The sequence below is a fragment of the Scylla paramamosain genome, chromosome 5 (assembly GCF_035594125.1).
Source record: "Scylla paramamosain isolate STU-SP2022 chromosome 5, ASM3559412v1, whole genome shotgun sequence".
NCBI classification, from domain to species: domain Eukaryota; kingdom Metazoa; phylum Arthropoda; class Malacostraca; order Decapoda; family Portunidae; genus Scylla; species Scylla paramamosain.
In genome coordinates this window covers 3,779,766-3,793,654 of record NC_087155.1, presented here as the reverse complement: position 1 = coordinate 3,793,654, position 13,889 = coordinate 3,779,766, and the positions used below count along the sequence as shown (strand labels likewise).

At 36.7% G+C, this 13,889-nt stretch overlaps 1 protein-coding gene across 2 annotated transcripts in view; it reads right to left on the bottom strand.

Annotated features, from left to right (window-relative positions):
- LOC135100424 (ADP-ribose glycohydrolase OARD1-like) overlaps nucleotides 1–9,904 on the bottom strand; it is a 44,605-nt gene extending 34,701 nt beyond the window's left edge. Inside the window, exons 1-2 of one of the 2 annotated variants that reach the window (XM_064003276.1) lie at nucleotides 9,823–9,904; nucleotides 9,183–9,209 (exon numbers count right to left, since the gene is read on the bottom strand). The gene's annotated coding sequence lies outside the window, so the exon portion shown is untranslated. The remainder of the gene's footprint in view (nucleotides 1–9,182; nucleotides 9,210–9,822) is intronic. The other variant, XM_064003275.1, reaches the window with a different exon arrangement.
- Nucleotides 9,905–13,889: the final 3,985 nt, after the last annotated feature.

The following is a 13,889-nucleotide window of genomic DNA, read 5'->3' as shown; positions in this document are numbered from 1 at the left end:
AATGAGTATCACATTCATTAGGTATTAGATAAATTTGCAGAAAACTGACAATGATTATATTCATCCCCATCTTCCAAAAGCAAATTCTTCTATGCTGGCTAATTATGGTCTTAACTATGAAGGAGACCAAACTACCCTGAGCTGGAAAACAACAATTGTTAGTCAGGCATAAAAAGAAATTACCATATTTTCCAGTGCATTAGACACACTTTTTTCTTGAAAAAAAAAAAAAAAAAAACCATCTAATAATTACCGTGCATCTAATGTGGCCATAATACAGGTGCCTAAGCCTGTAAGTCTATGCTTATAGGTGTGGAATTGAAACAGTAGTACACTACACACAAATATTGTTACTAATAATAAAATTCTCTCTCTCTCTCTCTCTCTCTCTCTCTCTCTCTCTCTCTCTCTCTCTCTCTCTCTCTCTCTCTCTCTCTCTCTCTCTCTCTCTCTCTCCTTCCCTTCCTTCCCTTTTCCTTCCCTTCTCCCCCTTCTCTGCTCTCCTCTCCCTTCCCTCCTTCCCATCCCCATCCCTAGCCCTCCTATCCCTTCCCTCCTTCCTTGCTCTCCTCTCCTTTCCCTCCTTTCCTCCCCATCCCCTCCCCTCCTATCCCTTCCCTTCTTCTCTCTCCATTCTCAGTCCTCCTCTCCTTTCCCTCCTTTCCTCCCCATTCCCTGTCCTCCTCTCCCTTCCCTCCATCCATCCATCCACCCCCACTTCTCTCTCTCTCTCTCTCTCTCTCTCTCTCTCTCTCTCTCTCTCTCTCTCTCTCTCTCTCTCTCTCTCTCTCTCTCTCTCTCTCTCTCCTTCCCTGCCCTCCTCTCCCTTGTTCCTAATCTCTGACAGATAACAGGGAGGGAAGGTGACAGGGAGGGAGGTTTGAGACAAGATAAAAGAGGAAGGGAGAGGAAAGAAAAAAGGAACATAACAAGGGAAGGAGAGTACATGGGGCAAGGAAGTGGAGGGAGAGTAAAGGAGAAGATGGGAGGATGAGGAGAAACTAAAAAGAATAAATATAAGCAGCAAGGGTGAGGAGTGAGTGAAGAAGTAGAGGGAGTGAGGAAGCATTGAAAAATAAGTACAGTATTCTCTTTTCCTGTTCTCCACTCCTTTTCATTTTCCTTCATCCATTTCCTTCACATTTATGCTCCTTCCATCCATTTCCTTTCTCAATCAGTCTCATTCAACTTTGCAATCCTCAGGATTGTTCTGACTCTCTCTCTCTCTCTCTCTCTCTCTCTCTCTCTCTCTCTCTCTCTCTCTCTCTCTCTCTCTCTCTCTCTCACACTTACATACATGCACACACACATACTGACCATGGAAAACTCAATGGTACAATGGGTGACTGAAAATACAAGATATAGGGGAGATGATGAAGCAGCATGACTAGACTTAATACTAACAAGAGGATACAGACCTTACTAAAGAATTAAGATACTTGTGTCCCATGAGAAAAAGTGATTGTGTAGTGAGAGAAAGAGACCAATAATGATGTCAGTGAAGAGGATGAATCATACAAAGAAAATAAGATAAACTATGGAAAAGTGAACATAGATGACCTTAAGAAATTTTATGAAGAAATGGACTGGGAAAAGCTGAAAACAGCAAATGACATGCAAGATAATGGAAATATATGAGATTGGAGTGAATAAATATGTCCCATTACACAAACCTAGAGTAAAGGAAAACAAGTGTGGTTCAATGCAAGGTGTAGGTGTACAAGGGCAAAGAAAAAAAATAAAACGGATAAGAATTAAAAGAAATTGAAACCAAAAACATAAAGAAGACTTTTAAGATAGCAAGAAATGAATAAGTGAAAATAAGAAGAAAGGAGGAGAAAGGATATGAAGAGGATATCATTGAAAAGTGCAAAGATGACCCAAAAAATTGTTCTACAGATTCATAAATGAAAAAAAATTAAAAGAAAAGAAAAATTAAAAAGACTGAAGGATGGAAATTAAACATATGAAGACTCAAAAGATATGAACGAATTACTAAACAAAAAGTTTCAACAAGTTTTCACAGAAGAATCATAATTTAAAGAACCACAAGATGAGAGGACAGAAAAGCAAATGTGGAAAATTGTAGTAATCAAAGTTTATAAAATGATGGAGGAACTGGAAGAGAGAAAAGCAACAGGACTAGATGGAGTAACAGGTTTCACTCTAAAAGAGTGCAGGAAACAATTGAACCAGTATATGACATAATAAAGTGCTCATTATCAACTGGAAGAGTGCCTAAGGAATGGAAGAGAGTGGATATAATGCCAATTTATAAAAGTGGAAACTATAGACTAAATTATAGACCAGTATCAATGACCAGCATGGTATGTAAGATCTGTGAAGAAGTGATAAAGAAGCAGTGAACAGAATTTCTAGAAAACATGATATAATAACAAAAACAAAAAAACAGTATGGCTTTAGACAAAAGCGGTCATGTGTAACTAATCTGATGAACTTTTTTTTAAGAGTAACTGATATAACACAGGAGAGGGATGGATGGGTGGACTGTGTGTATTTAGATTTTAAAAAGGCTTTTGACAAAGTTCCCCATAACAGGTTATTATGGAAGCTAGAAAATATGGAAGGATTAAATGGAAAAATTTTAAAAACTGGATGGAAAGTTACTTAAAGGGAAGAGAAATGAGAACAGTACTAAAAGATGTAAAATCAAAATGGAGAAAAGTAGATAGTGGAGTACCACAAGGATTGGTGCTGGCACCAGTACTTTTCCTGATCTACATAAATGACATGCCTGAAGGAGTAAAGAGTTACATGAGCTTGTTTGCAGACGATGCCAAATTACTAATACATAAGAATCAACAAAGATTGTGAAGATCTACAAGAGGATTTGAATAAAATCTGGGACTGGAGTAAGAAATGGGAGATGGAATTTATAATGAAAAAAAATGTCATGTAATGGAAATGGGAAAAAGTAGAGGCCAAAATGGACTTATAAAATGGGAAATGAAAAAAATAAATAAAAGCAAAATTAGAGAAATAACTGGGAGTGATAATATAGGATAGTCAACAGTCAGAGAAGCATGTAGAAAAGATATTCAGAGATAAATATAAAATGGTGAGAAATATTGGAACAGCACTCCACTACATGGATAAAGATATGGTGAAAAAGATAATTACTACTATGATAAGACCAAAGTTGGAATATGCTGAATCAGTATGCGCTCCCCACAGAAAGAAACATGTGAAAAAACTTGGAAGGATACAAAGGATGGCAATGAAGATGGTTCCAGAACTGGAAGAATTAACATATGAAAACAGAAATTAATTTGCCAAGATTGGAACAAAGAAGAGAAAGTAGAGACTTAATACTAATTTAAAAATTGTGGAATATAGTGGAAGAAATAGATAATGAGAAACTACTACTAAGGAAAGTAAGAAATACCACATACACACAAGGCCACAGCAAAAAACTAAGAAAAGGAAGATGCTTGAGTAACATAAAGAAATACAGTTTCCCACAGAGAAATATAGAAGTTTGGAACAAGCTCAGTGAGGATGTAGAATTGGCAATGAGTGTACACAACTTCAAAGAAAAACTGGGCCACACGAGCATGGCTCAGGTCCTGTAAATTACAACTAGGTAAATACACACACACACACACACACACACACACACACACACACACACACACACACACACACACACACACACACACAGAGTTTTAGATGTGATGGAAGTACTACATAGCAACAGTGATGCATGACACCAGATGAGAGGACAAAACACATTCTTTTAGGATTTCTGGCACCCACTCTCTTCCTATTATTTATCAGTGATCTTCTAAACCAAACTTCTTGTCCTATCTACTCCTACGCTGATGATACCACCCATTTCGACGTCTTTTTTGTAGACGTTCAACCCTTCAGAAAATAAATAGCTCATGCAGGGAAGACACTGAATACCTGACCTCTGATCTCTCTAAAAAAATTCTAATTGGGGCAGAGCAAGCTTAGTATTGTTCATTACCTCAAAAACTCAATTCTAACATCTATCAACTTGAAACAACCTTCCAGACAACTACCCCCTCTTCTTCAATGACACTCAACTGTCCCCCTCTTCAACACTGAGCATCTTCGGTCTGTCCTTTACTTACAATCTAAACTGGAAACTTCACGTCTCATCTCCAGCTAAAGCAGCTTCTATAAAGTTAGGCATTCTATTTTGTCTCTGCCAGTTTTTCTCATCCCCCCACCCCAGCTGCTAACCCTGTACAGGGGCCTTATCTGTCCACGTATGGAGTGTGCTTCACATGTATGGAGGGGTTCCAGTCACACCACTATTTTAGAGAGAGTGGAATCAAAAGTTTTTATCTTACCAACTCCTCTTCTCTAACTAAATCTCTCTCATCATAGCAATGTTGCATGTTTTGCTGTCTTCTACCACTATTTTCACACTAACTGTTCCACTGATATTGCTAACTGCAAACCTCCCCTCCTCTTGCAACCTCACTGTACAAGACTTTCTTCTTTCTCTCATCCCTATTATGTCCTCATCTCTAATGCAAAAGTTAACCAGTATTTTCATTCATTCATCCCTTTTTCTGGTAAAGTCTAGAACTCCCAGCCTGCTTCTGTATTTCCTCCTTCCTATGACATGAATTTTTTTCAAGAGAAAGGTTTTAAAGCACTTCTTTGTTTTTTTTTTATTATTCTATCTGACATCTCTATGGGTACTGGCATTAAGTGAGCCTTTCTTTTTACTAAAAATTTTTGTTACCCTTGGCCATTGACCCTCTTATACACACACATACACACACACACACACACATTTAATTACACATTTAATTACCAAGACAAAGAAATGATGAAGAAAATTATAACACACATGATACGCCCCAAACTGGAATATGCAGCAGTGGTATGGTCTCCACACAAGAAGAAAGATATAAGGAAATTGGAAAGGATACAAAGAACAGCTACGAAAATGATACCTGAAGACCTAAGTTATGAGGAAAGACTGGAAGAAATTGGATTACCAACACTGCAAGAAAGAAGGGAAAGAGGAGACCTGATAACAATGTTCAAATTAATAAACAACATGGTGAAGATAGACAGAGATGACCTAGTTGTAAAAGTGGAGGAAGGAGATAGACGTACAAGGGGACATATGAAGAAATTAAAGAAGAGTCATTGTTTGGGAGATATTAAAAAATACAGCTTTCCGCATCGAACGGTTGAAATATGGAATAACTTAAAAGAAGAAGTGGTTGCGGCAAAGAGTGTGCACATGTTTAAAGAAAGATTAGATAAATTCGGGTATGGAGACAGGACTAATTGAGCTTTGGCTCGGACCCTGTACTATACAACTAGGTAAATACAACTAGGTAAATACACACACACACACACACACAATTTTTTGCCCATAACTTTATGATGAAACAAAATTTTCCCACAAAACTTACTTGTAAAATAGTTATGTGTCTTATGCAGAGGTGCATCTAATATGCCAGAAAATATGGTATATCAACAAAAATATTATAGAAGTACATGTTTTAAAAAGTAGCACTTGACAATCATAGTATTGCTGGTGTTACCTGTACAGTTCCTTCACTGACACACAAAAAATAATTTGTCATTTACTGTTTCCTGAAAGACTTTGACAGCGTAGATTGTACAAAAAAAATTATCACTTAATGCCGTGTGGCACCTCTGGAGTATGCAGCAAGTCAAGGAGGGAAGGAAGGAGGTGGCGGCCATCCACCCAAGCAGTTCCCACAACACACAACTTGCACATTAATTTCTTGCAAAACAAAGCAAAACACAGCATATGTGTATGGAGTATTTTCAACTTAGAATTACTTGAACTATCATATCCCAAAATATGTATCTTAACTTGCAGGACACCCTGTATTGAGGGCTATGTTTAGTTCTGTACTGATACTGTATGTTCACTCTTAGAATTGCACTGTTACTGTACATTACTGTTTTGTATAAACATATGTCTGCATCTAACAACATTACAGACAGGTGCACAAACTAAGCAGGATGGCAACAAGTGGACAACCAGCTATGTCTTACACTAAACTATCTGCTGCATCCTCCCTTGTCTTTGGCTCTTGCCATCAAACAGTTTATCTCATAACCAATATTTTGCTAGATGGTGTAAGGTTTGCTTTATCTGAAATTCAGCATAATGGTGTTCACTTAATCAAGGGATTACTGTAATAGAAAGATCAGAAGTTAGGCATCCTGTGCCTTTATGTGAATTGTTTATTTTCTGATGAGTTAGATGTCCTGCAAATTATGTTGAGAAATGCATGATAGAGTCACCAGCATGAGAGTGGATATGACAAGAATTTTGACTGAGAAGATAATTTATGAATAACAATGATAGGAAAGATCCTTTTGGAACATCACTGTTAATAGGTTGAAGAGAAAAAACAATGACCTCTATCACTACAGTGACAGAGGAGCTAGGAAGAAAATTTTAAAAGGAGGTGCTAAGAGATAGAAACTGTATGACAGATAATCAGAAATTACAGATTTATGCCAGACTTTAGCAAAAGTTTTTGATATGCCAAAGCAACACCAAAGATTTTACCAAAATCCTTAGAAAAGGATAATAAAATTCTGTAAGGAAAGCTAGATGGATGGACTAGTGGATAGTCCATTTGGGAATCCATATTGATTATCAGCAAAATGGTTGTGAGATAGGTACCTCAGAATCCTCCTGTTGAGGAAACACTCAAAAGCTTTAGAAAGACAGGAAATTAAAGTTTTAAGTCACCAGTTTAATCCATAAAGTCTTACATTTTTTCATATTTTTATGTACCACATAAAATGAGAAAAATAACAAATTGTTTGATTATATATATCATATATATATATATATATATATATATATATATATATATATATATATATATATATATATATATATATATATATATATATATATATATATATATATATATATATATATATATATATATATATATATATATATATATATATATATATATATATATATATATATATATATATATATAGATATATATATTTCCATGCAAAGAATGGAAGTGTGGCTGCCATATGATGCTAATTCTTGGATTTTTTCACTTCTCAAGAGCTCACAATATCAGACTAGGGATGCAAAATTTTATTTTTATATTTTTTTAAAGCTTTTATTCTCACCTTTACATACATTTTCCACAACCAATACAAATACCTATGAATAAAGAAGAATTGTATGTTCAAGAAAAAGATTGGATGTACTTCTGGCAACACCCCACATTTTAAGGCTGTGGCTACTACACCCACAGTTCTCAAAGAATTGAACATACTATGAATTTTACAACTTTCAGTTTTCCTTTCTGATTACTCTGAAGTCTCGTTTCCCATTTCTTATGCCTTACTGATTAAGGATTTGAGAAATAATTTCTTAAGAGAAAGTAACTTACTATTTTATGTGATGCTTTTTAGAGAAACATAGCAGCCCGCCCTGTGTAGCCAACTTCGCAACATTTATAACTAAAATCTTTATTCCTCTCCAATACTGTATCTTTGAATTTCATTTTATTGCTTTGATATTATATGCAAGCTGACACAGACATTGAAAAAATAAAATTATCCCCAAATATGTCTTAGTTCCTATAGAAGTATTCAACCTATAATAACTCAAAGACCAAGAGATAGGTATGTATGTGAAAACATTCACTCCTGACTTCTCAAAATATTCTTTGTTACTGTTAGTGACAATTCTTATATAAACAAACAAAACTGAAGGCCGTAATATGGCTCAAAATGAAATCGTATATAAACTTTAAAAACACTGTACAGGTTAAAGAACCAGAACAGTCACACTTCTTAGGAGTAGTTTCAACATGGTTAAATTTCCAGCAAGGAAAGGGGGATGTTAAATGACAGACAAGAGACAGAAAAACTTGACGAGATAAGGAGTAAGTACAGAAGCACAATAATGGATAAAGATTAAAGACACTTATCAGGATCATAAACCATCTAAGAATCAAGGTCAAGGAAGGGACAGAAAACATCACTTCAAAGAATTTCTTTACCCATTATAATATACACTGAGGGGAGAGGTAGAGGTGGAACAAACCCTGAATCATCCAATGTGGAGTTATCAGCAAAGGTCTTAGAGAAGAATTCAACTTTAGAAATAGAGATGACAGTGGAGCCATCTGGATGATTTGGGGGGAGGCAAGGGGAGAGGAAGAAGAAAAATTGGAGATATTTTTTGGCTAGATGCCACAAGTCAAAAAGAGAAGACGAACTGGCTAGATTTTTACTTTTATTATTGCTAAACAGTTTTGACAAGATGAGAAATTAATCAATAAAGTGACTTGGCATAATTTTAGGCTGACATGATAACATCATATCAGCATGGTTTTGTTGTAAAAACTTGTTTAACAAATACATTCAAAGCTCTGGAAGACTGGACTCCACATTATGAAAGAGAATAACGTTATGATGTGATATACTAACTTCATTTAAAAAGAAAAAAAAATTGTTAGCATCCACCACATTTCAAGAAATTTGACGGGCAGAGTGGATATGTTTATGGTTGAGGCTTTCTGACTGATAAAAGACAAGATATACCTGTAAATTAAATAAAATCTAAGTGGGATGGTATGAAAAAGTTCTATTTTCTATAGCATATATTAATGCTCTATCAAGTAACACTATATCAATATTGAAAATGTATGCCAATTATATACAAACCTTTAACAGAACAACAAATCAAGATACAAATACACTCTAATCAGATTTGGAGAAATTGGAAGAATGGTAAAAAACTTGGAAGACCAACTTTAGAGCAGAAATATGTAAAGTTATGCACTGGTCTTGGTAATACAAACATGGTGTATGAAGTAATAGATAATCAATTAAAAGTAGTAAACAAGAAAAAGGAACCAAAGATAATAACTGCAAGGTTTTTTAAAAGGTGAACAGCATACAGCCACCATCAGTGTGAAATTACACAAAATGGTAGTATTAATGAAAAATAGATAAATAAATAAATAAATAAGTAAATAAATAAATCCTTTGACAACTTATTACAAGAAATAAATTGACATTTTATATAAAAAAAATAGTTATGTAAGTTCACATCTAGAATTTGCTTTAGTCATAGTCTTCTTATACAAGAAAAGCTAAAGAAGACAAAAATACATCTAAAAACAACAAAACTAGCATACCTGAACTATCAGCTTCGATTTTTTTTTCTGAAAAAATAAAATAATCTAAGAGAAAATAAACAAGAAAGTAAAAAAAAAAAAGTAAACAAGAGCAGCTTTTATAAAACTAGAATAACTATTTTTTTTTTCATTCACAAAGAGTAAGACTGTTATAAAATAAAATACCAAATTATGTCCTTAACCTCAACAGTGAACCAATCAATATATGACGTGATAAAACCATTTTAAAAAATGGGTAAAAACTACATCAAGATTTACACAGACAAGCTTGAAAGGAAAACTTTACAGCACCAATGGATGCAAACAGTCTCACTTATTATGCTGCTAAATTTTCGTAAATGTGCAATGGCACTTTAAAATCGACCTTAGAGGTCTCATTAAGAAAATAAAGATATATAAATAAATAAATAAATATAGATATAATAAATAACATAAAATGAACAGGAAAACCAGTCACTTTATTGATTAATTTCTCACGGTATATTCAAATAATTGCGTACAAATAAGTATAATAGAGGAAGCGTAGTCACTACTACAAATAATAAAAGAAAACATATATCATGAAAGTTTCATTTGTATTACATGTAGAAGTTATAAATACACGGATTTGGGGAAGAGAAAAGTGCAATTCAATACATACAGCTAGAAATAATGCTGAAAGTGCGATGCCCGTCCAGACTATTTGTTTACATCCTCCAGCGGCAGAGGAGCGTTCGAGTCTGAACATCAGAACAAACATATTGAAAATTTTTCCCTTTATCTTGTGGGACTATAATATTGACGTTTTTTTAACAAAATATTTTTATTTGTTTACTTATCAGTGTAAAAGTAAGTTGTCTATTTAAATGTTAATGACGTTTCGTTCGTTCCTCGTATGCTTTTAGATTTTATTGTCAACTCCACCCTCCTGACCAGAAAAACGGACCATATTAATTCGAATTACAGGTATTACTTGTATATTAGTATCAACCTAACTGCATTTTTACAGAAGTCAATCAAGCTTGCAGTGTGCGTGTTCGTGTGTGTGTGTGTGTGTACCTAGTTGTAAATTTTATTTACCTAGTTGTATTGTACAGGGTCCGAGCTAAAGCTCAATTGTCCTGTCTCCATATCTAAAGTTATCCTGTTTTTCTTAAAAAAAAAATAATGAAAAACTGGATAACTTTAGATATAGGGACAGGACAAATGAGCTTTAGCACGGACCCTGTACAATACAGCTAGGTAAATAAAATTTACATCTAGGTACACACACACACACACACACACACACACACACACATTGCAAGCTTGATTGACTTTTGTAAATATGCAATTAGATTGATACTAATATACAAGCAATAACTGTAAAGCAAATTACTATTGTCCGTTTTTTTTCTGGTCAGGAGGGCGGAACTAGCAATAAAATCTAAAAGGATACGAGGAACAGCTGTAACCTCCTCCTCACTTAAACTGTTCCAAGGGTCAATGCTTCGATACGGGAAACTGTATATTTCTTAATGTTACGGAGACATTTACTCTTCTTAATCTTTTTGTATGTCCTCTCGTACATCTTGTCCCTCATCCATATGCTTCTCCAAATTTTGCCTGTTTCCGAGGCGCTTGCGAAGATGCCTTTAACATTGTTATCAAGTCTCCCCTTTCTCTTGTCTCTTCCAGTGTTAATCTCGTTTCTTCCAGTAATTCTTCGTAAGTCTTTTCCTTCAATATTGGTTCCATCTTCGTTGCTGTCCGCTTTATCTTTCTGTGTGTGTGTGTGTGTGTGTGTGTGTGTGTGTGTTACTGATAATATATGTAAAAAAAAAGGTAAATAATATATAAAATAATAATATAATATATATATAAAAAAGAGGTCGAAGTGTGAACCAAGGATAAGGTCTCAATACGTTTTTAATTTAGATTGGTGTGAATATTCGTAGGATGGATAACCAAGCGAGCAGCCTACTCCACACTAATAGTCATTAGGTGGTATGCGGCATTCTGTTGATGCACCATCTACTCGATATGGAATTATGTGTGGACAATTTACAAAATATATTTATGATAGCTGGATTGTGTTTCATATGCAGCGACAAACACTCTGATCAACAAAATCAGTCATAAGTAATAACACACACACACACACACACACACACACACACAAAGTTCCCCGCAACAACGTACGTACTTTTTTTTTTTTTTTTTTTGTAGGAGGGGCACCGGCCAAGGGCAACAAAAATTGCAAAGAAAAAAAAAGCCCACTGAGGTGCCGGTCCCCATACAGAAAAGAAAGCGTTAGTTAAAAATACAGGATGTGTCTCAATTGAAACCTCCCTCTTGAAAGAGTTCAAGTCAAAGGAAGTGGAAATACAGAAGCAGGCAGGAAGTTTCAGAGTTTACCAGTTTGAGAATACAAGTTAACTCTTGTATTAGAGAGGTGGATAGAATAGGGATGAGAGAAAGAAACAAGTCTTGTGCAACAAGGCAGCGGGAGGAGGGAAGGCATGCAGATAGTAAGATCAGAAGAGCAGTTAGCGTGAAAACAGCGGTAGAAAGTAGCAAGAGATGCAATACTGCGGCGATGAGAAAGAGGCTGAAGACAGTCATTTAGAGAAGAGGGGTTGATAAGACAAAAAGATTTTGATTCCACCCTGACTAAAAGCATGGTATATGTGGAACCCCCATCCCCATATATTTGAAGCATACTCCATACATGGGCGGATAAGGCCCCTATACAGAGTTAGCAGTCGGGAGCCTGAGAAAAACTGGCGGGGACGACTCAGAACACCTAATTTCATAGAAGCTGTTTTAGCAAGAGATGTGAAGTTTCCAATTTAGATTATAAATAAAGGACAGATTGAGAATATCCTGTGTAGAAGAGGGGGCCAGTTGAGTGTCACTGAAGAAGAAGGGATAGTTATCTGGAAGGTTGTGTTGAATTGACAGATGGAAGAACTGAGTTTTTGAGGCATTGCACATTACGAAGTTTGCTCTGCCCTTATCAGAAATTTTAGAGACGTCAAGAGTCAGGTGTTCTGTGGCTTTCCTGTTTGAGCTGTTTACTTCCTGAAGGGTTGGATGTTTATAAAAAGATCTGGTAAAATGCAGGGTGGTATCATCAGTGTAGGACTGGATAGGACAAGAAGTTGGATATAATAGACCAGAGTCAGATATTCTGCAACTTCCCTGCATGACCTGTTTACTCCCTGAAGGGTTGGATATCTACGTAAGGATGTGGTTGCTGAATACATATATATATATATATATATATATATATATATATATATATATATATATATATATATATATATATATATATATATATATATATATATTGCTAGGAAAGTCTCTCTCTTGTCTTCCAGATCTCAATCCTGCATGGTTCCTGATCAGCCCTCACGCTGCACCAGCCTGGCTATGGCCACAGAAGACCAGGGAGAGGGAAAGAGGGAGCACTCGCACACACCTACCTTCCCAAGCCACACAGAGGCCTGGGGAAAGGGTTTTCACTGGGTCTCTGTAGGCTGTTCATGAGGAAAATGCCCTTTCCAGCCTGGCGGAGATCTCTCATGGTAGTCACCAATACACAGGGGTGATGAGGGGGCAGGAGAGGAAGAGAGAGAAAGACGCCGATTCTCATGAGACACAAGTTTATTCACTATGCTGCACATACACAGTAGCAGTGGCTGTCTATCTCTTGCACGCCACAGCATGACCACAAGCTTACTGTCCTGACATACAGTTCCCCAGCTGAGTGAGAAGACACTCCCAACATGCGGGGATAAGCACACAGGCAGAGGCAAGCAGTGTGTGTGTGTGTGTGTGTGTGGGGGGGGGTGTCACGCATCGGTCTTCGTTCACCATCCAACTCTCACTGAATTCTGTGATGCTCACCAATGCTGCTACTTGATTTATGACACTTCCTTCCCATCAATCTTTCCTGTTCTCTTTATCATTCACACCTGCTTACAGATACACACACACACACACACACACACATACAGGAGCACATACATAACACTACCCGCCCCCCTACAAAGTATAATTGTCCCGACTATCACACACACACACACAGCTAGCTAACACATATTACATAAAGAAAAACATGACATAAGAAAACATGGCATAAGAAAATACACATTATATAAACACATAATCCTCTAGTGAGCGTGACCTACTTAGTTGGCCACACTACCTCTTCTGGCCAGCTCGCCACATCTCCAGCAGGTTCCTCCAAACTCCTCGGGGTTGTTCTTCCTCTGATGCTATACCTTGCCAGTCTTTGTCCTCCTAACTCTGTTGTGGCAAGACAGGGTGTCAGCTCCTATTGCATAACAAGACAGGGCTGGCCTGGGAGTGCTGCCTGTAATCCTCATGAAAGCCTCCATTCTTAAGGCTCGGGTCAGCATCTCCTGAACGTCCTTCACGTGGCTGTTTCACGTAGATCTGCTGCCATGGGTCCTGAAGGGTGCAGGTGCAGAGAAACTCTCACCAGGAGGGTCACCAGGTACACATATGATGAGAGTTCTTTTTGATTTAATAATAGAGAATGTACACCTGGTGAATCAAGGACTCCACCCCTTGCGCCAACTGCGTGAGAGGCTCTCCTCTGCTCATCATCTGCACATTAAGGCACGCTCTGTGCACCTCAGATTGCTGGAGGTGGCCAGGGCGGTGATGTAAGATCTCCACCATGTCGCTGTATGACATCCTCTGGGTCGGCATCAGGTG